Source organism: Loxodonta africana, chromosome 8 (genome assembly GCF_030014295.1).
Source record: "Loxodonta africana isolate mLoxAfr1 chromosome 8, mLoxAfr1.hap2, whole genome shotgun sequence".
Classification (NCBI taxonomy): domain Eukaryota; kingdom Metazoa; phylum Chordata; class Mammalia; order Proboscidea; family Elephantidae; genus Loxodonta; species Loxodonta africana.
Genome location: NC_087349.1, coordinates 88,140,113 through 88,165,368, shown reverse-complemented (window position 1 = coordinate 88,165,368; position 25,256 = coordinate 88,140,113).

The window sequence follows — 25,256 nt, the reverse complement described above, 5'->3', positions numbered from 1 at the left end:
TGAATTTCCAGTGCAGAGAGGTCAGCACCCCTGAGGACGTGGTTTCCTCCTGCACAATACAAACAGCCATTGGGGCAAAATCTCAAGCTCCTCATTGCTGGCAAACTGCAAACCCCAGCACTCTCCCGCAGGGAGCATCTGCCTATTGGAAGAAAATGAGATGCCTGCATGAATGGATGATGCAAGACACTTCAGTGAATTTAAAAACAAACAAACCCATTGCCGTTGAGTCGGTTCTGACTCATAGCAATCCTATAGGACAGAGTAGAACTGCCCCATAAGGTTTCCGAGGAGTGGTAGATGGATTCAAACTGCTGAACTTTTTGGTTAGCAGCCAAGCTCTTAACCACTATGCCAGCAGGGCTCTCTTTGATGAATAAACAAAAAACCAAACCCACTGCCATCAAGTTGATTCTGACTCATAGCGACCCTATAGGACAGGGTAGAACTGCCCCATAGATTTTCCAAGGAGCACCTGGTGGATTCGAACTGCCGACCTTTTGGTTAGCAGCTGTAGCACTTAACCACTAGGCCAGCAGGGTTTCCCTTCAATGAATAAGGGGAGTATATTGAGAATAAGTGAACTGAACCAGGGTAGCAATCTGGTGTGGAACATAGTCCATCATTCATCATCCTGAAGTCAGTGGTTCTCCTCGGACCAGCCACATCACAATTACCTTGGAACTGGTTTAAAAAAAAAAAAAAAAAACCCATTGCTGTACAGTTGATTCAGACTCATAGGAAGTTGTTAGAAATGCATATTCTCAGACCCCACCTCAGACTTCTGAATCAGAAACTCCTGGGATGTGGCCCAGCAATCTGTGCTTTAATAAGCCCTCAAAGGAATCCAGACAGGCTCAAGTTTGAGAACCACTGCACTAGGCTTCAGGAGGAAGACTGCCTAAGGAACCCAAGGTAACACAGCTAGGTGTCTCTGGATGAGTTTTTAATTTCGGCTTTGAGGTGCCTCTGCAGCAAGTACGTCAGTCTCTGCCCCCTCCAAAAGGAGCATCATTAATGACATTGGTTATCCCACAAAAGGTATGGCCATTCCAGCTCTCGTGTCCCAGTGTAAACATGGCCCAGAAGTGTCAAGGGAGGCAAGGCTGGCCTTCTGCTCTTGACATGCCATGACAGCCAGACACTGGAAGTCCAAACTGTACCCACAATATATGCTGACAACCATCAGGTCACCACATCTCATCGTTAAAGACGAGAAGATTTGTGGGCCAAAAATCTATTAGAATGGACATTACCTTCAACAAAATCATCAGAATCCTGGCAGAATTATCTTTTCAATTGTCCCTTTTATTAGTTTAGTGGTTTGCCAGCTCCAAAGTGTGTTTTCATTTGGTTTCTCCTTTTGATTTTGGGCCTCAGCCCTGAGAAGCCCATGTAGTGGACCATGTTGAATGCTGCGTAACCTCCTCCACCTTTCCAATGGTAATTGTTGTTAGTTGCCATCAAGTTGGCCCCCGACTGTGGTGACCCTGTGCACAACAGAACTGCACTGTTTGTGATCCACAAGGTTTTCATTGGCTGATATTTAGAAGTAGATTGCCAGGGCTTTCTTCCTGGTCTTAGATGGAAGCTCCACTGAAACATGTTCAGCATCATAGCAACACACAAGCCTCCACAGATAGACAGGTGGCAGCCGTGCTTGAGATGCATTGACAGGAATACCACCCAGGTCTCCCACATGGAAGGTGAGAATTCTATCACAGCCCTCATTCCAATGGTAGTTCAGTTTTTGTCCCAGCATCCTCCCCTTCCCCTTGGGGCTCTTGTGTCCTCAAGAAAGCTTATCTGCTCCAGACTTCCGGCCAACATGGCGCCGTAAACAGAAGCACCATGCTGTACCTGCACAGCAAAGACCCGAAAAACTAAGTAAAACAAACATCATTCCTGGAACCTGAAGTGCCAAATGAAGACAGAGAACTCAGCTAAGCACCGAAGCAGTAAGAAACTGACAGAGGATGAAGAGCGAGGAGAGATACGTGCAGAGGGCCCCATCAGCTAACACAGCACGAATCCACCATCTTGGACTCCAGGCGGAGATCGGCAGACAGGGAGCACTGGAAAGCAGCTTCTCGAACTCCCAGCAGGAGACAGAGCACCAGTAACCAGGGATACACGCTTTCCCACCCCCCATTCTCTCCCCGTTACTCCACCTCCGAGCTTCCTGGCTGGCTGCAGTGGCTCCGCCAGCCAGGAAGTGCAGCGTCTGTGCCCCTTGGATTTGCGCCACCCCTGTCGGAGATCAGCAGACAGGGTGTACGGGAAAACAGCTTCATGAAGTTCCCAGCAGGAGACAGACCACCTGGTAAGGAGCAATATACACTTTCCTAGCCCCGCCTTTGGCCACCTCTGCTTCCCCCCAGTCGCAGTCTCTTGGCCAGGAGGGAACTGCTTTGGCCTCAGTCTGCTTGGGTTTGCCCTGCCCACACTGGCCGGGACCCTGTACTGGTGTTGGTTCTTTCTGTCTCTTTTGGTTTCTTCTGTACCTCCTACCACCTCCCCCTCCTTTCTCTGGAACACCTGGCTCCATGTGCCATCTTTGCTTCTTCTTGACAGGCTGTGAAGCAATGCTCAACTGGGGGACCACTCCCGCAGCCCCAGACACTGTGCTTGTGGGATCCCTGGGCTTTTTTCCCCTTGTTTTGCTTTGTTCTATTTGTTTTCTTTTTCTTATCGCAGCTTGTGAGTACCTTCTAGCTGGGCTGCACCACTTGACTTAGGAGCCAGTCCCCCAATCTGCACAGCTGCGTAGGTGGAATCCTTGGGGGCATTCTTTTATTCTCTTTTTTCTCCCTCTTTTTCCCTTTCTGTCTGTTTTCATTTCTCAGTTCTCATCTCCCTACGCTTACCTTCGTTTCCTGTCTCCTGAATATCTGGTGCTGTGTGACAACTAACCTGCCTCTAACCAATCTACACTGTGCAGACTGGGAGCCACCTCCCCAGTCTTAGCAGCCCCACCGGTGGGACTCTCAGACTCCGGGCGGCTTTTCTTTTCCAAATTTTTATCTAGTTATTTTTTCTTTCTTTTAGCTTTTCTCCATTTCTCAGTTTCTCATCTCTCCACTCCAACAGCAAGCCCCCTTAGCATTTTTTTTCTTTTCTTTGTTTGCTTGTTTGTTTTTGCCTCCTGTTTCTCTCTCCACTCTCTCGTCTTTCCTACAGTCCTATCAGCTCCACACATCACAACCTCCACCCGTGCTTCCTGCCCACCTGCACCGTGCACTGAACATCCTACCCCTGAGCAGCACAGGCACAGCCTAGCGGAACCTGCCCAGGACTGATTCCTGGTCTGCCCCATCGGCCCTAGTACGTGCCACAAACAACACATCCCAGCCCCTCCCCTTCAGCTGGACCTGCCCTGCTGCACCATAGCTGAATGACTGTCCCTGCCTCTTGGACAAGGAGGTGAAAAGTAACGTGAGTACAGACAAACAAAAAACAAAGAATGCACAGCCCACCTGGTCAGACATAAATAAAACAAAAAAGCAGGACAAAACAAACAAATCTACAATCAAATGAAGAAAATAACTACCAAATGTCCCAAAGGCAGCAGACAATATCAAAATATATAAAAAATGGGACAGGATGGGTCCAGTAGGCGTTCAAAATAAAACACCAGATGACTTTCCAGTAGAAGAAAAGGCACGAGGACTATCTGTCAGGGAATTCAAATCTCTAATATTCAGAGCGATCCAAGAGTTGAAGCAAAAAGCAGACAAAAATGAGGAAAAAATGGACAAATATTTGGACAAGGCAGACAAATTCATGGAAAATACAGCCAAAAAAAAAAATAGAACAATTCAGAAAAGTAATACAGGAACAAAATGCCAAAATAAATTCACAACTAGAAGTCATACAAAAACAACAATTAGAAATCCAAAAGATGAACAACAAGATCTCAGAAATGGACAGTGTCATAGAAGGGTTGAGGAGCAGGTTTGAAATGATGGAAGGCAGAATCAGCGAAATTGAAGACAAACACTTGGCTACAACTTTGAGGAAAAATCTGAAAAAAGAACAAAGAAAAATGAAGAAACCCTGAGAATTATGTGGGATACAATCAAAATAAAAAATCTGCAAGTGATTGGAGGTCCAGAACGGAGAGAGAAAACGGAAAACACAGAGAGGATCGTTGAAGAATTGCTGACAGAAAACTTCCCTAATATCATGAATGATGAAAAGCCGATCATCCAAGAAGCTCAATGAACCCCATAAAGGATAGATCCCAAAAGAAAAACACAAGGTATATCACAATCACACTAGCTAAAACCAAAGACAAAGAAAAAATCCTGTGAGCAACTTGAGAAAAACAAAAAGTCACATACAGAGGAGAAACAATAAGACTAAGCTCTGATTATTTGGCAGAAACCATGCAGACAAGAAGGCAATGGGATGACATATATAAAACCTTGAGATAAAAAATTGCCAACCAAGAATAATATATCCTGCAAAACTTTTGTTCAAACATGATGTTGAAATTAGGACATTCCCAGATAAACAGAAATTAAGGGAATATGTAAAAATCAAAAACTTACAAGGATTATTAAAGGGAGTCCTCAGTCTGAAAACAAAAAACATCAGACCACAGCCTGAATCTAGGATGCAAGATTGTACCAGCCAAATACCAACCTAGGAAATGAACTCTAAGGGACTATCCAAAACCAAAACAATTGCAACAGGGAATCAGAGAGGTTAATATGTAAATGACAACAGTGTCAGAACAATAAAAAAGAGAATAAATGGTGTAGATGTAGAACTCTCTAACAGAGAGGGAGGCAAGGTGATACCAGGTAATAATAGACTGGCTCAAACCTAGGAAGATAAGGGTAAATTTCAAGGTAACCACAAAGAAAGTTACCAAACCTACTCATCAGGATAAAGAAGAAAAACATAAAGGCTTAATAAAAACAAAATCTATAAAAACAAAAGAAATGAAAAAGAAATAGACCAACAAAAGGAACTCAGCACAGGACATTATGCTGAGTGAAATACGTCAATCACAAAAGGGCAAATATTGTATGAGACCACTACTGTAAAAACTCGTGATAAGTTTTACATACAAAAAGAAACAATATTTGATGGTTATGAGGGAGGGGAGGGGTGGGGATGGAAAAACAATAGACAAAAGATAAGTGGTAACTTTGGTGAAGGGTAAGACAATACACAATACTGGGGAAGCCAGCACAACCTGTATAAGGCAAGGTCATGGTTGCTCCATAGACATATCTAAGCTCCCTGAGGGACCGAATTGCTGGGCTGAGGGCTGTGGGGACCATGATCTCAAGGAACATCTAGCCCAATTGGCATAACAGAGTTCATAAAGAAAATGTTCTACATTTTACCTTGGTGAATAGCGTCGGGGGTCTTAAAAGCCTGTGAGAAGCCATCTAGGACACTTCACTGGTCTCACCCCTTCAGGAGTAAGGAAGAATGAAGAAAACTAAAGACACATGGGAAAGATTAGTCCAAAGGACTAATGGACCACATCTGCCACAGCCTCCACTAGACTGAGTCCAGAACAATGAGATGGTACCCTGCTACCACCACTCACTGCTCTGGCAGGGATCACAATAGAGGGTCCTGGACAGAGCTGGAGAAAATGTAGAACAAAATTCTAACTCAAAAAGAAAGACCAGACTTGCTGGCCTGACAGAGACTGGAGAAACCCTGAGAGTATTGCCCCTGGACACCCTTTTTTGCTCAGTAACGATGCCACTCCTGAGGTTCACCCTTCAGCCAAAGATTCAACAGGCCCATGGAACTAAACAAGGCTAAAGGGGCACACCGGCCCTGGGGCAGGGACTGGAAGATAGGAGGGGACAGGAAAGCTGGTAATAGGGAACCCAGGGTTGGGAAGGGAGAGTGTTGACATGTTGTGGGATTGTTAACCAATGTCATATAACAAAGTGTGTACTAATTGTTTGACGAGAAACTAGTTCTGTAAACCTTCATCTAAAGTTCAATTAAAAGAAAAAAAGGAAAGAAAGCTTACCTACTCCAGCACTAGGGGTGGGCCCAATTAGTCTAAGGACCATCCCACCCTTTGCCAGTAGAGGAGAGGCATGTAACTTAATTCAGGTGACTGAGAGTCAAGAAAAGGTTTTCCGGTAGCTGCTGGGAAATTTTCTTGTTCACTGTACTTTTACCAGGAAAGCTTCCAGAGGCAGCCCTGTCTCCTCTGGGTGCTTCCATGGGTCCATGTCAGGTTGGGAATTGCTGCCCCTCCTTCACTCTCAGCCTGAGGACAAGATTGACACACTGGGGAACAGTGTCAAAGCCACTGGGCTAAGTGTACCCTGAACACACCTTATCACTGGGCTGTTCATTCTGGGAGTTGGTAAGCATTATTTAGGCCAATTTGACTTGGATTTTCTGTTATTTGATGCTGAAAACACTCTACTGACAAGGATTATTGTCCATATTACATACGTGGAAACCTGGTGGCATAGTAGTGCTACGGCTGCTAACAAAAATGTTGGCAGTTCGAATCCACCAGGGCTTCTTGGGAACTCTTGGGGCAGTTCTACTCTGTCTTGTAGGGTTTCTATGAGTCGGAACCGACTTGATGGCAGTGGATTTTTTTTAATTACACATGTAGGGAAACTGAGTCACAGAGTGGTTTGGCGACTTTGTTGTAAATGGCAGAAGTCAGAATGTAAGTTGGGGTTCTCACTCTAGGCCTGTCCTCTTCCTGGAGAGTAAGTCGTTATGGATGCTTCCTGTGAGACCAGCTGAGGGGAGGGGCAGGGAGACGAAGAGCAGTACAAAAGGGCTATTGGAACTGCCATGGGCAAGCTTTACCTACACCACAATTGTGTCTAAGGATGCCCAGGTAGAAGGACTAGAGCTAGGCATACAAGAAAGAAGAAATGATGCAGAAGGGAAAAAGAGATCTATTATAGAAAAATAAAGATGGCAATAAAAAAGTACAACGTGTTGTCTAACAGTAAGGCCAAAATCCACCCTCTATAAAAAGTTAATAAGTCCCTTACTTGCCTCTTTAAAGACATTTCTACCAGCTTACCATTGATATGAGGAGTCCCTGGGTGGTACAAATTGTTAATGTGCTCAGCTGCTAACTGAAAGGTTGGAAGTTCAAGTCCACCCCGAGGCACCTTGGAAAAAAGAACTGACGATCCAATTCCAAAAAATTAGCCATTGAAAATCCTATGGAGTGCAGTTCTACTCTGACACACATGGGGTTGCCATGAGTCGGAACTGATTAGACAGCGCCTGGTTTTTTTTTGTTTGTTTGTTTTTTACCGTTGATATGTACAGAGATGACTGGTCTGTGTTGTTCCAGGAAGCACTGAACATCAGCCACTTGTCCAGCTTTGTCCTTCTGAGTGTGAACACAACAGCTCTGCAGAGCAGACACTGCTTTTTGCATTAGAAATTTGCTGCCCAAAGCACACCCACCACACCCTCACCTTGGGCAGTACCCAGCAAGACCCACGCCAAGTTCCACTCTCTCCTACTGCTGTGTTGGAGAAAGCAGAGTTGTTCTGAGGCTGCAAGTCTCTCTTCCCCCATCCATCTAGTCAAGTTGCAAATCCGTATTTGCTTGGTGGATAGCAAATCAAGTTTCAAGGTTACACACAATAGAGAAAGGAAGAAAGTAAACAGGAGGTCATTTATCAAGAAGACCATATTTAAAAGGAAAAAAAAAAACCTTAGGTCAAAGATGTAACACAACCCCTTATCTACATTCCCCATTGGGGTTGGCAGAATCTCGGGGTACTGTGAGATTTAAATGTCATTTTCAATGCGTTTTGAGATTTGAGGTCAAATGGACCATAAATGTTCTTGTTCATAGAGTAGAATGAATTTTCTTTTCACTTAATGGCATTAAATGTCTTTCCAACGGGAAGACACGAACACCTCTGGAGGCTGCCAGGCATGCCTGGCTTTCTAGTCCACAGCTTTACTTTTCAGCTGATCTTTTCTTTTTTACATTAGACGCACGTCGTAGTTGTTAGCTACTGCTGAGTTGGCTCCGACTCATGGCAACTGAATGTATAGCAGAATGAAATGTTGCCTGGCCTTGCTCCATCTTCATGATTGTTGGTATGCTGGAGTCCATTGGCATGGTCACTGTGTATCTTGAGTGGCTTCCAACCTATGGGGCTCATCTTCCAGAACTATATGGGACAATACTCTGTCGTGATCCACAGGGTTTTCATTGGCCAGTTTTCAGAAATGGATGATCAGGCCTTTCTTCCTAGTCTGTCTTAGTCTGGGAGCTCCACTGAAACCTGTCCACCATGGGTGACCCTGCTGCTATTTGAAATACTGGTAGCGTAGCTTCCAGCATCCTAACAACATCCAAGCCGCCACAGTAGACAAACTGACAGATGGGTGGTGGAATTAGGCACATATGTCCAATTTAATACGGGAGTCAGTGTTTGGAGGGGTTAGTAGTATCTCTGAAGAGATGTAAGATTGAGAAATCACATTAGAGTTTGCATAGGATGGTGGTGGGGAGGGTGGCCGGCGACTAGTGATTCAGGACCTCTCATGTTAAACTCCATGCTAGGTGTTTACCCCCTTTGATCGGAGGTGAGCAAACTCTGAGATGGCTCAGAGAGGTTAAGTAAATTGCCCGAGATCAAACAGTTCGTCCCTGATTCCGACATGACTAAACATAAAAATGGCCCATGAAATATAATAAGCAAAAAGGACATATGAGAAGGACACTGTCTCCATCTCCTACCCCACCACTGATAAACCCTGACCAGCCATGCAGCCTGCTGAGATAGGTGCAGGGCTGACTGATGGGCATAATCCTGACCAGGGTGGGTCACGTGCAGAGGCAGTGGACATTGCATCCCATATCATCATATCCCAAGACAGGGGCCCCACATATGCAGCTAGCCACCTCCAGCCAGGCCTGTGATCAGGTCACACGTCACCAGCCCATCAGCAACACTCAGAGACTTTGTTTTCCTAATACAGCACAGAGAAACCTAGCCCATTTCTCCTCCCCAACACTTCACGTTGCAGAGCCCCCACACAGGTCCCCAGTGTGGCACTCAAAATTTGAATTCATACACTTTATTTTTTCTTTACTTCCACCAAACTGCCACTCGCTTGCCCACTGCAGCCCACATGGCCCAGAGGAAGGTGGCAGAGGGTCAACAGCTACCTGTGGCCTTTAGTTGAACCGAGACACTTCTTGCCTTCAGCAACCCTTTCCCTTTCCAAGTTAAGATTTTCAAACTCAAGCAAATGGGCTCTTCCCATAGGAATCCCCAAGTGCCTTGTGCAAAGGTGTGAAATGTGCTCAGCGGGGCTATTTTAGGCCATCAGAGCACAACCTCATCTACACCAGAGGAATAAAACTTACTGCCATTAAAATACACGGCCATTAAAAACAGCTACGGCAGCAGGCCCCCTGGCTGGACATATCAGAATGCAGAGGAATGTAGTTTGACAACCCACCCAGGTGATTTTGATATGGTAGCTCCAGACACATTTGTAGGCAGAGATGGGAACTTGCATATCCGGTCCCCGTCCCCTCCCAGCCCCCGCACCCCCCCCTCCACCCCGTGGGAAGAGGGCATAAACAGCCAGATAGCCTTTCTGTAGGTTACTTGTCTTTCCTTAAAGTGTTTCTATGATTCCTGGGTTTAGTTCTTTACCATCCTTGGCCAAAGAGAAGTTCATATTGGCTCACATAAGGATTCAAAGCTGTAAAACTCAGATGCAAGTAAAAATGCCTCTAAGACCATTAACCTCTTTGTTCTTGCAGCCAGAGTTTTTGGATCCTAAGAACTAATTTAAAATCCATTTGTCCTTCATGTTTGGACTGTGGGTCCCCAGGGACTTAATCAGAATGAAAAAGAATCAAATACCTCATCAACTGCTCGGCCTCTGGTACCCAGCTCTTGCCTGTCAACCAGCAGGAGATTTAGATTTCCACATATTCCCTAAAACCACCCCACAAGCAGCAAAGAAAAGGATACCAACAAACTTCAGGAGCGGGTGCTTAATGGAGGAAAGACCGTAGCAAGTCATCAAACCAAAGTGAACCAGGGTTCTAAGAATCACCCAGTGGAGACAATGCAGGTTAGCTTCCTGAGTTGGGGTTTCAATTGGGTGGGTGGGGGTGGGCATCCTGAGGGTGCTATATGCCACCATAAAGTGAAACATGATATGCAAGATATCCCATTGCAGGTAACTTAATGAGGGTGGGTGAGAGCGAAAGCAAACAGCTGTAGTAGTAGAGGGACCATCTGCCCAAACCAAGTGTGGACATGGAAGCAAGGCTGCTTTTTTTATGGGCTGCATGAAACAAAAGACTTCAAATCCATTGCTTTATTCATTGTCTAGCTGAGAGCCGCAGTAACGTTCTCATAATAAGGAACCAAAGGCAGAGACATTTCAACAGCCTGTGGAATGTGTGGCTCCAGCCCTCTCAATTTGAGGCCCCAAGCTACTGAACATGCAGCTGTTAATCTGCATGATTACTGAAGAACAGTAAAACCATCAAACCCTCCTCCCCACCCTGGTCCAGCTTAGCAGGGGAGCAGGAAGCAGTCGCTGGCTTGATCTCTGGGAAATTGTAGAAGAAAAGGGCCTGGCTGAGAACCTGGGCTGAAAAAGCAGCCCCGGCACCTCTTGTTTCCTTCTCAGACATTTTTTCAGGGCCGGGAGGCTCTGGAAACATCAGTGAGGAACAAGAGACACCACATAAAGTGCTTTATCAAAACCCAAACCAAACCCATTGCCGTCGAGTTGATTCCAACTCATAAACCAAAACCAAACCAAACCCACTACCGTCGAGTCGATTCTGACTTATAGCGACCCTATGCTATTCCAGCTCATAAAAGGGGACCCTATATTTGGAGAACCTTAAAAACCCATTGCCGTCGAGTCAATTTTGACTCACGGTGACTCTCATGCTTAAAAAAAAAAAAATTTTTTTTTTTTGACCTGCTAATAATTGGGGGGGGATGTTCTGAACTAGTGGTTTTTTAAAGTACCTTGTGATGTTTCATGATCCACCTAATTAAGGAAGTCAGGGGGAAAAAATGTTCTAATTACATTCAGCAACATGGTTACGAAAGACATACAAAACAATGTCTCCACAAATAGGGTCTCATTCATTCATTTACTATTTACTAAGTACCTACTGTGAACCAGTCACTTTTCTAGGTAGAACCAGGGACCCAGTGTAGGGCAATGCAGGGTCTCTACCCACGAGGAGCAGCACCCATGGTGGAAGCCATGTCAGTCCGGAGAATGGGCCAGTACAAGATACAGGTAGAGGCCATGCGGGACACCTAACCCAGTTTGGTGTGTGTGGGGGGAGGTCAGGCAAGTTTCCCCAGAGAGGAAGAAATGTCTAAGTGGACATCTGACAATGATGATAACCAGGAACACATAGAAATAAAGAGGGAAGAGACTTCAGGCCAAGGGACAGGTATGTGTCCCATTGACTGGGGGAAATCCCTCTCCTCCAATCTCGTGCCCAGAACTGCATTGCGTTTTTAGGAACAACAGGGGAAGAGTTTTTCTTAGCCTGATAGCCTGGGCCTAATCCCATTCCTCGAAGTGTCTCTGAAGACCAGCTCTGAAAACAGATTCAGTTGACTACACCACTTTATTATTTTTATTTTCCCATGTAAATTAACCTGAAAATTACACAAAACGATAGAAAGCCTTTTGTCCTGACTATATGGGGAAAAATTATAGCAACCTGGAGAACAAAGATTGACTGAGTCTTTGTTATCTAACATCAACTTCTTAAGTAGAGGTGTGTGTTGCCTGGAAGGAGTAGGAGGGAAGCTTCTGCTGATCTTGAAGAGGTAGGACCTGGAAAAACTTCCTGGCTGGGCTGGGGTAGGGAGTCTACACCCGCATTAGGTCTAACAGTTTTGCCACAGTGGAAGTAGTAACCCAGATGTAAAAGAACATTAGAACAGGCTCTGCAAAGTGCTTATTTGCTGAAGTGCAGCTTTAAAAACATACACACACACACACACGCACAGAGACTAACTCAGTGATAGGAGTTGGGAAAAACTACAAAAAAGGAAAAAAAAAAAGCCAAACCCATTGCCGTCGAGTTGATTCCAACTCACAGAAACCCTATAGGACAGAGTAGAACCGCCCCAAGGACTTCCAAGGAGCGGCTGGTTGATTCAAACTGGCAACCTTTTGGTTAGCAGTCAAGCTCTTAACCACTGTGCCACCAGGGCTCCAAAAGTACAAAGCAGCTGGATTTATTTGGAGAGATAGAATACAACCATTATACCAAAGTACAAAAAAGAAAACTAGGTTATCAGGCATCTCTTTCCCTATTTAAAATCAGCATGGTACTGGAGTTAAACACATAGATTCTGGAGTCAGTAGGCCTGAGTTCAAATCCCTGCTTCACAGGGTTTTCAACAGCTGATTTTTTCAGAAGTGGACCACAAGGGCTTTCTTCAAAGGTACCTCTGGATGAACTCCAACTTCCAACCTTTCCATTAGCAGTCAAATATGTCAATCATTTGAACCATCCAGGGACTCCAGCAACTTACTAGCCACAATTTATTACCACCATTTATTAGCCATTTAATCTTGGGCCAGTTACTTAACACCCTGTGCCTCAATTTTCCTCATCTGTAAAATGGGGCTATGTTGTTAGTTTTTGTCAAGTCTATTTCAACTCATGACGACCCTATGTGTGCAGAGTAGAACTGCGTAGTGTGGTTTTGTTGGTTGTGGCCCTTAGGAAGCAGATCACCAGGCCTGTCTTCCAAGGTGCCTCTGAGTGTGTTCGAACTGCCAACCTTTCAGCTATAGTATCATACTGTTTGCATTCAGCTGGTGAGCAGTGGAGCCAAGAATGAACAAGCCACATTGTGCACTCAGGTATACTTTTAGCTCTTGATCTCGAGGAAATGGTTCCCTAAAGGGCCAGAGAAAACACATTGCAAGGGTGGAGGCTGAGTTGAACATAAAACTCTTCCTTCTTCAGGTATTTCATTCAAAATTCCCAGAGCAAGGAGAGCAGAACAGGGCTTCAAACCAGTTTGTTATGGTTCAAAACCCTGCTGAGAATTTGCATTTCTAATAAGTTCCCTGCTGAAAATTTGCATTTCTAACAAGTTCCCAGGAAGCTATACATAAGAATCACCTGGGGATCTCATTAAACTGTGGGTTCTGATTCAGTGTATCTGGGATGGAAATGCAAATTCTCAGCAGGGAACCTGTTAGAAACACAAATTCTCAGCAGGAGCTTATTGCTTTGGAGCGTAGAGCCTCTGTAATCCTTAAGTTTGTGTGCCAACTTGGCTGGGCCATGATTCTCAGTGGTTTGGCAGTTATGACGTAGTTTGGCAGTGATATGATGATGTGATGAGATTTGATATGATGTGATCACCTCCATGATAAGATCTGCTGTGAGAAGCCAATCAGTGGAAAGGGAGTTTCCTCCGGGTTGTGGCCTGCATCGAATATAAGTGGACTCTCTGGCAAGGCTCATGGGCTTTTGCTTGCTCTGGATCCTGCAGCTGGCTCCTGTTCATCAGACCTCTGGTTCTTGGGACTTGAGCTAGCAGCTCACCTGCTGTCTTGCCTGCTGATCTTGCAGCCTTGCCTGCTGATCTTGGGATTCCTCGATCTTCACAGCCTGTGAGCAAGAGCTCTGCTGTCTGACCTGTCAATCTTGGATTTGCTAGCTCCTGTGGCTACGTGAATCAGGAGAAGCTTCTATCCTGACCCACCAACTTGGGATATTCCAGCCTCTACAACCCCATGAGCCATTTCCTTGATATAAATCCCTCTCTATATATATTTATATGCTTTATTGGTTTTGCTTGTCTAGAGAATCCAGCCTAAGACTGTCCTTTAGTAAACCGTTGTTAATACTATTGTTGCAAGATTATCTGTGTTATAATAATTACCGTAGTTGCCCTTTATTCTTGCGTTCCTTTCAGTGTCTTCCTTTGCCTTGGTTATGTTGTGCTGCCTTCCCCCATATTGTATATTGCCTTTCCCTTCACCAGTATTAACATGTCTTCTATCTAGTTAGTAATTTTCCCTCCCAACCCCTCCCATCTCTGGTAACCATCAAATAATTTTTTTTTCTGCGTGTAAGCCTTTACTTGTTTTTTTTATAATAGTGGTCTCATACAACATTTGTCCTTTTGTGATTATTTCACTCAGCATAATGTCCTCCAAATTCATCCCTGTTGTGGGATGTTTCATGGGTTCATCATTATTCTCTATTGTTGCATAGTATTCCATTGTGTATATGTACCACAGTTTGTTTATCCATTCATCCATTGATGGGCACTTAGGTTGTTTCCATCTTTTTGCTAGTGTGAATAATACTGCAGTGAACGTGGGTGTGCATATGTCTATTCATGTCATGGCTGTTATTTTTTTTAGGTATATACCTAGGAGTGGGATTGCTGGATCATATGGTATTTCTTTTTCTAGCTTTTTAAGGAAGCAGTGTGCTGTTTTCCATAGTGGTTGTACCATGTCACATTCTTACCAGCAGAGTATAAGAGTTCCAATATCCCCACAACCTCACCAGCATTTGTTACATTCTGGTTTTTTTTTTTTTTTTTAATTGCCATTATTGCCAGGGTGAGATGGTATCTTACTGTAGTTTTGATTTGCATCTCTCTAAAGGCTAATGCTAACCAAAAGGTCGGCAGTTCGAACCCACCAGATGCTCCTTGGAAACTCTATGGGGCAGTTCTACTCTATCCCTATAGGGTCGCTATGAGTCAGAATTGACTTGACAGCAACGGGGGAATGGCTGATGATCAGGACCATTTTTTCATGTGTCTGTTAGCCACCTGAATGTCTTCTTTAGTAAGGTGTCTGTTCATATCCTTTGCCCATTTTTTAATTGGGTTGTTTGTCTATTTGTTGTTGAGGTGTTACGGTTGTCTATAAATTTTAGAGATTAGACCCTTGTTGGATATGTCATAGACAAAATTTTTTATCCCAGTCTGTAGGTTCTCTTTTTACTCTTTTGGAGAAGTCTATTGATGAGCATAAGTGTTTAATTTTTAGGCCCAGGGAGTGAAGTTTGAATAGTTAGGCCAATTGTATAATTTCATTCTCCTCACCAATGACAGAATTTGGGATGGGTATGTGATGTGATTTTAGCCAACGAACCATGTGAGGGAAAATTTCAGAGTGGCGCAGACAGAGGGGCTTCTGGAAATTTTTCTTCCTCTTAAACAGAGACACAGGAAAGGGACATTGTCTCTTCCAGTCTTTGGACATTGCTGAGTGGGGCTCTGATACTTACAGCTATTGCAGCCATTCTGTGACCATGAGGAATTAAGCATTAAGACAATGCCAACATATTGGAGACAGCGGGGCAGAAAGGACATTTGACCTTGATGACTGGTGAGCAACTGAATTAACCAGTCCTGGACCTCCTTTGCCTCTGGACTTCTTGTTACATGAGATAATGAATTTCCTTCTTGTCTAGGCCATTTCTATCTAGGTTTTCTTTTACTAGCATATGAAATTATCCTCATTGATGATACACAATGGATCAGATGATCAAACTTTGCATTGCCAAATTGCCCTACAGATGACAGTCTCAATTTGTGCCGTACTGGTAAAATATGAGAATGCCTGTTTCCCCTTACTAGCATTAGAGTTGATACTTTGCCTATTTGATGGGTAACACTTAGTTTAAGATTGTTAGTGCCTACTCATCAACTTGACAGCATCTAACAGCAACAATCTGTCACAACTACTAGGTCCTTGGATGGCACAAACAGTTAAGTGTTCAGCTACTAACAAAAGGTTGGCAGTTCAAACCCACCCAGAGGTGCCTTGGAAGAAAGGCCTGGCAATCTGCTTGGAAAAAGTGACAGCCATTAAGAGTTCTATGGAGCACAGTTTTACTTTGAAACACATCGGTTTGCCATGAGTTGAAATTGACTCGACAGCAACTGATACTGGCACCCATCTACTTGGGAGAAAGAGCTGCTTTAAGGACTTCAGTCTACTGGCTGCAGCCCTGGGCCTCTGTTTTAATCACACTTGGTTTATTGATTCAAGCAGACATGGCGGGACCTCTGCATTCTAATGCTTAATTCCAGTTATGAAGTATACTGGATAGTAAAGTATTGCATTCAAAGGGATCACATTCTTTAAACTTTTCATTGAGTGTCACCAATCTTCTTCCAATTAGTTGTTTTAACCATATTTTTAAATGTGTTAGAAAATGAAAACCAATTGAAAGTAATAAACTAATGTATACCCAGCTTCAAGGAGCCCTGGTGGCCCAATGGTTAAGTGCTCAGCTGCTAACTGAAAGGCAGGTGGTTCAAATCCACCAGTGACCCTGTGGGAGAAGAGACCTGGTGATCTGCTCCCGTAAAGATTTACAGCCTAGGAAACCCTCTGGGGGCAGTTATACTCTGTCATACAGGGTTGCTATGAGTTCAAATTGACTTGACAGCACACAACAACAACATATCTTTCATCATGCAAATCAAAGTGTTGAGATTAGAAACCATGTGAGTGTGTGGTGTGTGAGAGAGACAAAGGGCAAACAAGGGAGAGACTCAGGGTCAGAGTGAGAGAAGTGCACACACAGCCACACTGAACCTCTCCCTTGCAAACAGTGGTCTGTTCCATCTCAGCCCTTCTTGTAATCTGATTAGAGGTGAAGGTGTGATCACAATGAATTTTGTTCTTTGGCATCACTGTAGACTTGACTTTCAGTGTTGAAATGGAATCCAATTCTTTCATTCAAGTAGGCTTGGCATCAGATCACTGAATAATATCAATGCACATTTGTTAAGCACATACTGTATCTCTATGTTAAGTACTGTATCTCATTTATTTCTCATAACAGTCTTATTAGGAAGATATTATGCCCATTTTATAGACACAGAATTGAGGCACAAAAACATTAAGGAATTTGTCCAAGATCGCACAACCAAAATGAGGCCGTGTGGATTTGATCTCAGATCTAGTTGACACAAAAGCCTATAGAGATGCTCGTTGCACTATTCCCTCTCCATGGAAGTGCTTTGCTAGCAGTCAACATATATATATTCTAAAAAGGTGATAGCCTAAGTATCTCATTTATAACTTGTCAAATAATTAATTTGATGTGTAATTTCAGTTCTGCTGAATTGCATGGAGCAAAAATATTATAGGCTTATCCTAATCATCACTGTGTCTTTGGATTTGTTTGTTTTTGTTTATTTTCACTATAAAATAAATAATCATAAAAGATAATATGTGTTCAGCATAGAAATATTGGAAAGTACAAGAAATAAAGTCAAAAGCACCTTAGCCCTACCACACAGGAAAAAAAAAAAACTGCTATTAATGTTTTGATAATTATCCTTTAGTGTCTCAAAATTATGTAAAATATGGGAGAATTGATCTCTATTAGTGTTGCAAGAGATCGTTAAAAAGACAGAAAAGAAAAGACCAAAATGGATGTCAGAAGAGACTCTGAAACTTGCTCTTGAACGTCAAGTAGCTAAAGCGAAAGGAAGAAGTGATGAAGTAAAAGAACTGAACAGAAGATTTCAAAGGGTGGATCGAGAAGACAAAGTAGAGTATTATAATGACACGTGCAAAGAGCTGGAGATAGAAAACCAAAAGGGAAGAACACGCTTGGTGTTTCTCAAGCTGAAAGAACTGAAGAAAAAATTCAAGCCTCAAGTTGTAATATTAAAGGATTCTATGGAGAAAATATTAAACCATGCAGGAATCATCAAAAGAAGATGGAAGGAATACACACAGTCACTATAACAAAAAGAAGTGGTAGACATTCAACTACTTCAGGAGGTAGCATATGATCCGGAACCTATGGTACTGAAGGAAGAAGTCCAAGCTGCACCGAAGGCACTGGTGAAAAACAAGACTCCAGGAAATGATGGACTACCAGTTGAGATGTTTAAACAAAAGCACACAGCACTGGAAGTGCTCACTTGTCTATGTCAAGAAATTCAGAAGACAGCTACCTGGCCAACCGACTGGAAGAGATCCATATTTGTTCCTATTTCAGAGAAAGGTGATCCAACCTAATGTGGAAGTTATTGAACAATATCATATGCAAGTAAAATTTTGCTGAAGATCATTCAAGGGCAGCTGCAGCAGTGTATCAACAGGGAACTGCCAGAAATTCAAGCCAGATTCAGAAGAGGACGTGGAACAAGACATATCATTGTTGATCTCAGATGGATCTTGGCTAAAAGCAGAGAATACCAGAAAGATGTTTACCTGTGTTTTATTGACTATGCAAAGGCAATCAACTGTGTGGATCATGACAAATTATAAATAACATTTCGAAGAATGGGAGTTCCAGAACACTTAACTATGCTCATGAGGAACCTGTACATAGACCAAGAGGCAGTCGTTCCAACTAACAAAGGGATATTTCATGGTTTAAAGTCAGGAAGGGTGTGCGTCAGGGTTGTATCCTTTCACCACACTTAATCTGTAGACTGAGCAAATAATCAAAAAGCTGGACTACATGAAGAAGAACGGGGCGTCAGAATTGCAGGAAGACTCATTAACAACCTGAGTTATGCAGATGATACAACCTTGCTTGCTGAAAGTGAAGAGGACTTGAAGCACTTACTACTGATGAAGATCAAAGACTACAGCCTTCAGTATGGATTATACCTCAACATAAAGAAAACAAAAATCCTCACAAATGGACCAATAGGCAACATCATGATAAACAGAGAAGATATTGAAGTTGTCAAGGATTTCATTTTACTCAGATCCACAATCAGCACCCATGGAAGCAACAGTCATCAAATCAAAAGACTCATTGCATTGGGGAAATCTGCTGCAAAAGACCTCTTTAAAATGTTGAAAGCAAAGATGTCACCTTGAACACTAAGGTGCACCTGACCCAGGCCATGGTATTTTCAACCACCTCATGTGCATGTGAAAGCTGGACGATGAATAAGGGAGACTGAAGAAGAATTGACACCTTTGAATTGTGGTGTTGGAGAAAAATATTGAATATACCATGGACTGCCAAAAGAACATACAAGTCTGTCTTGGAAGAAGAAGAACTGGAATGCTCCTTAGAAGCAAGGATGGTGAGACTAGACTACGTCTCACATACTTTGGACATGTTATCAGGAGGAATGAGTCCCTGGAGAAGGACATCATGCTTGGTAAAGTAGAGGGTCAACGAAAATGAGGAAGACCCTCAACGAGATGCATTGACACAATGGCTGCAAGCATAACAACGATTGTGAGGATGGCGCAGGACCAGGCAGTGTTTCATTCTGTTGTTCGTGGGATCACTATGAAACAGAGCTGACGTCACAGCACCTAACAACAACAACAGTGTTGCCATATATTTTTTAAAAGACAAGTTTGATCTAACATGACTGCAGTGGTGAAAGGAGCTGTCTGTAGCTACATTTGTCAAGTACATTATCATCTTACCATGCCATGTCACATTCTGCTCTGGCCCTATATGTTTTTAGAAATGAAGACACATTATTTCAAAAATATGTATATGATATGCACTATTAGGAGAAGATGTAAGAATTTTGGGGTGCATTATTAAAAATAATACAGGGCACAAACCATACTCTCCAATAGAAAAATTGGCAAAAAGACATCAACTTAACAATTCACAAAGGAGCAATACAAACATGAAAACATGTCCAACCTCACTATTGATCAAAGCAAACAAATTATCACAAACATAGCAATAATTTTTTTTTTTTTTTACCTATCAAATGGTTGAAGGTTTGCAACTATAATAATCCTTTATATTGGTAAGGATTTGGGGAGATAGGAGCCCTCATTCACAGCCAGTGGGAGAGAAACTGACATAATCTTTTTCCTGTCCCTTGTCCTTGTCTATGAGAGAACTCTTCTCAAAGAGAGGAACAGTCAGAGAGCCAATCAGGGATATATACTCATGGTCAGTCATAGCAGCATTATTTATAATAATGAAAAACTGAGACAATGTAAAAGTCCAAGAGATAGGACAACAAATAAATTATGGAACATCTGCCAATACTGAGATATGCTGTTAAAATTTTCAACATTTGTTAAAGGCCATTTAATGACATAATATTCACAATATTAACAGTAAGTAGAGGAAACAAGAAGAATACAAAACTATAGGTATAACTACAGTCCAATTTTTATACACATATATGCATCGAGGAAAATAATAAAATACAGTAGTTAGTAATTCATGAGAAAATTTCATTTATATTTTTTTCTAAAATGGTCTACAAATAAAGAACGTATCAGAAGAAAATAAGCATTTTTTAAATTTCCAGTAGTAACAAAGCTCAGGTCTGTCTTGGAAGATGTGCAACCAGAATGCTCCTTAGAAGCAAGGATGGTGAGACTACATCTCACGTTCTTTGGACATATAATCAAGAGGGACCGGTCCTTGGAGAAGGACATCATGCTTGGTAAAGCGGAGGGTCAACGAAAAAGAGGAAGACCCTCAATGAGATGGATTGACACAGTAGCTGCAACAGTGGGCTCAAACATAGCAATGATTGTGAGGATGGCACAGGACCAGGCAGTGTTTTGTTCTGTTGTACATAGGATCACTATGAGTCGAAACTGACTTGAGGCACCTAACAAAACTAGACTCAAGAAGGGACGACACAGCTGGAGCCTACTGAATCTGAGGGAACCTAGAAGATTCTCTGTCCTCAATCATCTTTCCTCCCTGGGAACTGTTAATAATAATTATTATGACAAGTTCTAATATTTATTGAGCAATTACTGTGGACCAGGCATTATGCTAAACATTTTATATTCAGTATTGAATTTAATCCCCACAGCAGCCCAATAAGGTAAGTACTAGAATTAACCTCACTTTATGGAAAAAGGAACTGTGACTATGAGACTTAAGTGATTCACCTACGGTCATGCAGAGACTAAAGCAAAATCAAACCAGATTTGACTCTAGGAAACCAAGACTGACTCCAGAGCAAAAACCAATAAACCATTTTATTTACACAATCTCGGCTTCTCCTAAATCTCCCTTGAGGTTCTGCTTCTCCAATTAAAAACAATTCTTCCTACCTAAACAATTTAGTTTTCCATGTTCTGAGCTCTTCAGAAGAAAATCACTATTTAGATCTAAGAAATATATACAGTAAATAATGGTAGGAAATTTTTTCTATCACTTTTGAAGACTCTAGTCAGGAGGGCCGGCTTCATGGTTGTATGACCTGAGCAGCCGCACCCAGCCCCCATGCTTGATTTCATATTCTGGGGTCTCTGTCATATAATTCTTAATAATTTACCAACAAAGGGCCCCTATTTTCATTTTGCATGGGCCTACAAATCATGTCACTAGTCCTACTAGTAACTAAGCCTCATTTAAAAAGAGAGTGTTTGGGGTTTAAAATTGTGTCCTTTGTTTTTTATTACTTGTTCTGGTGGTTGTGCGCCGTGAAGTCGATTCTGACCCATAGTGACATTATATGACAGAATAGAACTGTCCTCTAGGGTTTCCTAGGCTATAATCTTTATAATCTTTATAGGAGCAGATAACCAGGTCTTTTCTGGTGGGTTCCAACTGCCAACCTTTTAGTTAGCTGTCGAGCGCTTAACCACTGTGCCAAAAGGGCTCCTTACGTAGGTGCAATGCCTATAGAGAAGGTATTTTTCCTTGCTTAAATGAATCCTCCATTTGAAAACACACCATGTTATAAAAGCCTACTTGTGTACCTTCTTATCCTCATCATCTCCAAAGAGCGCCATTTTAAACACTGCTCTCTGAGTGTTATACTGGGAAGACTGATACATCAGGCTCCCATATGTGTGGCCTGGACTGGTTTAACAGCCAATTAGAGTGTCGCTGGCCTTCACGGTGAGAGGCAGGTGCTCTCTGCAAGGAGGGCTCTGCATATTTCTCCAGACCAAAAAAAAAAAAAAATGCCTTCTATTATGTATTGCTGGAGCCCTGGTGGCTCAGTGGTTAAGAGCTTGGCTGCTAACCAAAAAGTCAGTAGTTCAAACCCACTAGCCGCTCCATGGGAGAAAGACCAGGCAGTCTGCTTCTGTAAAAGATTACAGCCTTGGAGACTCTAAGGGGCAGTTCTACTCTGTCCTGTAGGGTCACTCTGAGTCGGAATCGACTAGACAGCAATGGGTTTGGTTTTTGGTATTATGTATTGGGTTTTTATTTCCCAATAAGGATTATGTTAGCTAAATGGTCCTTTTGAGTGAGGTGGTGGTTGGGACAGTAGTTTTGGTATGAGAAAAGCCCACTGCTATAAACTAACTTTCAGAACATTTATAGACATTTTGGTTTGTCAACACTCGCTTTAGAGAAAACAATGAACTCTCATCTGCATTCCCCCTTGGAATTGCACAGGGTTATCTATGACTAACTTTCCTGTGTGCTTTCCCTTTAGAAATGAGATCAGGCACAAAATTAAGTTAGGGCCTCTGGGGAGAGGGGCCGTTGTTTCCTAAGGGCAATGAATATCATTGGGCCTGTGAGTAGTCTAGGATCTAGACATGGGCAAGCAGAAGCCATGTGGAATGTCAGGGATGTCGATGAGGAAATACAGCCAGAATTTCTCTTTGACTAAACAACAACAAAAAAAACTCTTTTTGTTACCTCGTTCCATAACAAATACGTGGATTGAATTTGTTGGCTACCAAAATCACACAGGAAAACCTGGTGGAGTAGTAGTTGAGTGCTACAGCTGCTAACCAAAAGGTCGGCAGTTTGAATCCACCAGGCTCTCCTTGGAAACTCTGTGGGGCAGTTCTACCCTGCCCTGTAGGTTTGCTATGAGTCGGAATCTACTGCACGGCAACGGGTTTGGTTTTTCGGTAAAATCACAAAAGCAGCAGTAGAGGATTCTGCTGATTGCCTACCCAGCATCCATTCTCACTTTTTCCTTCCAACAAGAACCCTGATTTTGTTCAGGCACTTTTCCTTCATCTGAATATTCCATGTAACTCAGAGTTGGCTTTGACTAGACCAAGTCAATCATGGTCATCCCATGGCCCTGCTAGTCATTGACAGGATTTCATGTGCTCCAATTTTGCACAAGGAAAAGGGTTTCTGAAGTTTTCTAGGGAAGTTCTACCTTTCTTTTAAGAAATAAAGGAGAGTAATTAGACCCTCTGTCTTCCTAGGGGGGAACTAGGAATCATATAGCCCCAATTACTACTGACCACCATTTTGCACTCGCAAGGAAAATCACCCAGAAGCCAAAATCAGCACCCAGAGGAGCACAGAGCAGAAAGAACTACAGAGAAATAGAGGCACAACCTAGGTGGACCCACACCTGAAGCCCACCCCCTCTAGGCTTTCCATTATACAAGCCAGTACAAGTCTTTACAGTTTAAGCCTGTTTTGAGTTGGCCTTTGAAAGCAGAAAATGACACTTCACACTGGATCCAATCTGGAATTCAGAAGAATTAGGTTTTAGACTCTGGTCTAAATACTGTGTACATTACCTGATACATGTCCCAACCTCCCCAAATCTGAACATCATAATACCTGTCCTGTTTATACTGCAAGAATATCATGAGGGTGGAAGACATAAAGGTCAGATGTTAGGCTGCTGGCTCAAGTCCTGAAAACTGGAGATCAGATGATAAAGAGCCAGACATAGGATCCAGGGCTAGAATGAGCCTTGCTAGAATATCCATTTATATACTAGAGACAGGACACACCCCCAAGGAAAATCCCCTTTCAAATGATTGGCTGCTCGTAGAAGATCACATCATGGAGGTGATTACTTTAGATTACATTATGGAAGAATAGTCAGTCCAATGTCTGCCAAACCGCTGCAAATCATAGCCTAGCCAAGTTGACACATAATCATCACGATAAGGTCATACAATTTGTCTTTTTGTGATTGACTTATTTCACTCAGCATACTGTCTTCAAGCTCTGTCCATATTGTAGCATGAAACAAGACTTCATTCCTCCTACTGGCTGAGTAGTATTCCATTGTCGCTCATCTGTCGATGGGCACTTAGGTTGCTTCCACATTTTGACTATTGTGAATAGTGCTACAATGAATATTGGTTTACAAATCTCTGTCTGAGTCTCTGCTTTCAAGTCTTTTGGGTATATACCTAGGAGTGGAATTGCTGGGTCATATGATTATTCTATTTTTAGGTTTTTGAGTAGCTGCCACACTGTTTTCCACAATGGCTATACCACTTTGCATTCCCACCAGCAATGGATAAGGGTTCCAATTTCCCAACATCCTCACCAATATATGCTATTTTCTGTTTTTTTTTTTTTAATCTTATCCATCCTAAACCAAACCTGTTGTGGTTGAGTCTATTCTGACTCAGTAACCCCATGAGAGAGTAGAACTAACTGCCCTATGGGGGTTCCAAGGAGTGACTGGTGGATTTGAACGGCTGACCTTTTGGTTAGCTGTTGAGCTCTTAACCACTGTGCCACTAGGTTAAAAAAAATCCTGAAAAAAAACCCATTGTCATCAAGTCAATTCCAACTCATAGTGACCCTATAGGACAGAGTAGAACCGCCCCATAGGGTTTCCAAGGAGTGCCTGGTGGATTCAAACAGCCGACCTCTTGGTTAGCTGCGAGGGCTTTCCGCTAGGCATCCTAGTGAGAGTTAAATGGTATCTCATTTTGTTTTTGATTTGCATCTCTCTGATGGCTAATGACCTTGAGCATTTGTCCTCTTTGGTGAAATGTCTCTTCAAGTCCTTTGATCATATTTTGATTGGGTGGCCTCTTTGGTGAAATGTCTCTTCAAGTCCTTTGATCATATTTTGATTGGGTTATTTGTCTTTTTGTTGTTAAGTTGTGAAATATATATATATATAATTGTTATACACATATGAGATACTGTTACTCTTAGGGTATATAAGAATGTGTCCAAGAACTCTGCATGTTTGTCTGGATACATGTACATGCACAACAACACTTTGGTTTGAGTTTCCCTTTTTCCTTTCTCCTTTTCCTTTCCCAACTGTATTTGGCATCTTATAGATGTGTGGTGGGCAGTCACAGGACTTTCTAACATCATTTTTCTCCCTGTTCAACAGCTTCTCAAAATACCAAACAAAAAGATTCAGTAAATGCTTTACAGCATTTCATTGAAGTCCCTCCACTTCTGTGTTAGGAACAGGAGTCAAAGATGTGTTGTTGAGGAGCCTTTTGCGGGGCGGGGCTTGGAAGAAAATTGTCTAATAGAACAGACAGCGTATGCAGTACATTTATCCTTCTACAAGGTAAATGAAATTGTCAAAGGCATGTAATGGATTGGCAGAACTTTAAATGGAAAATTG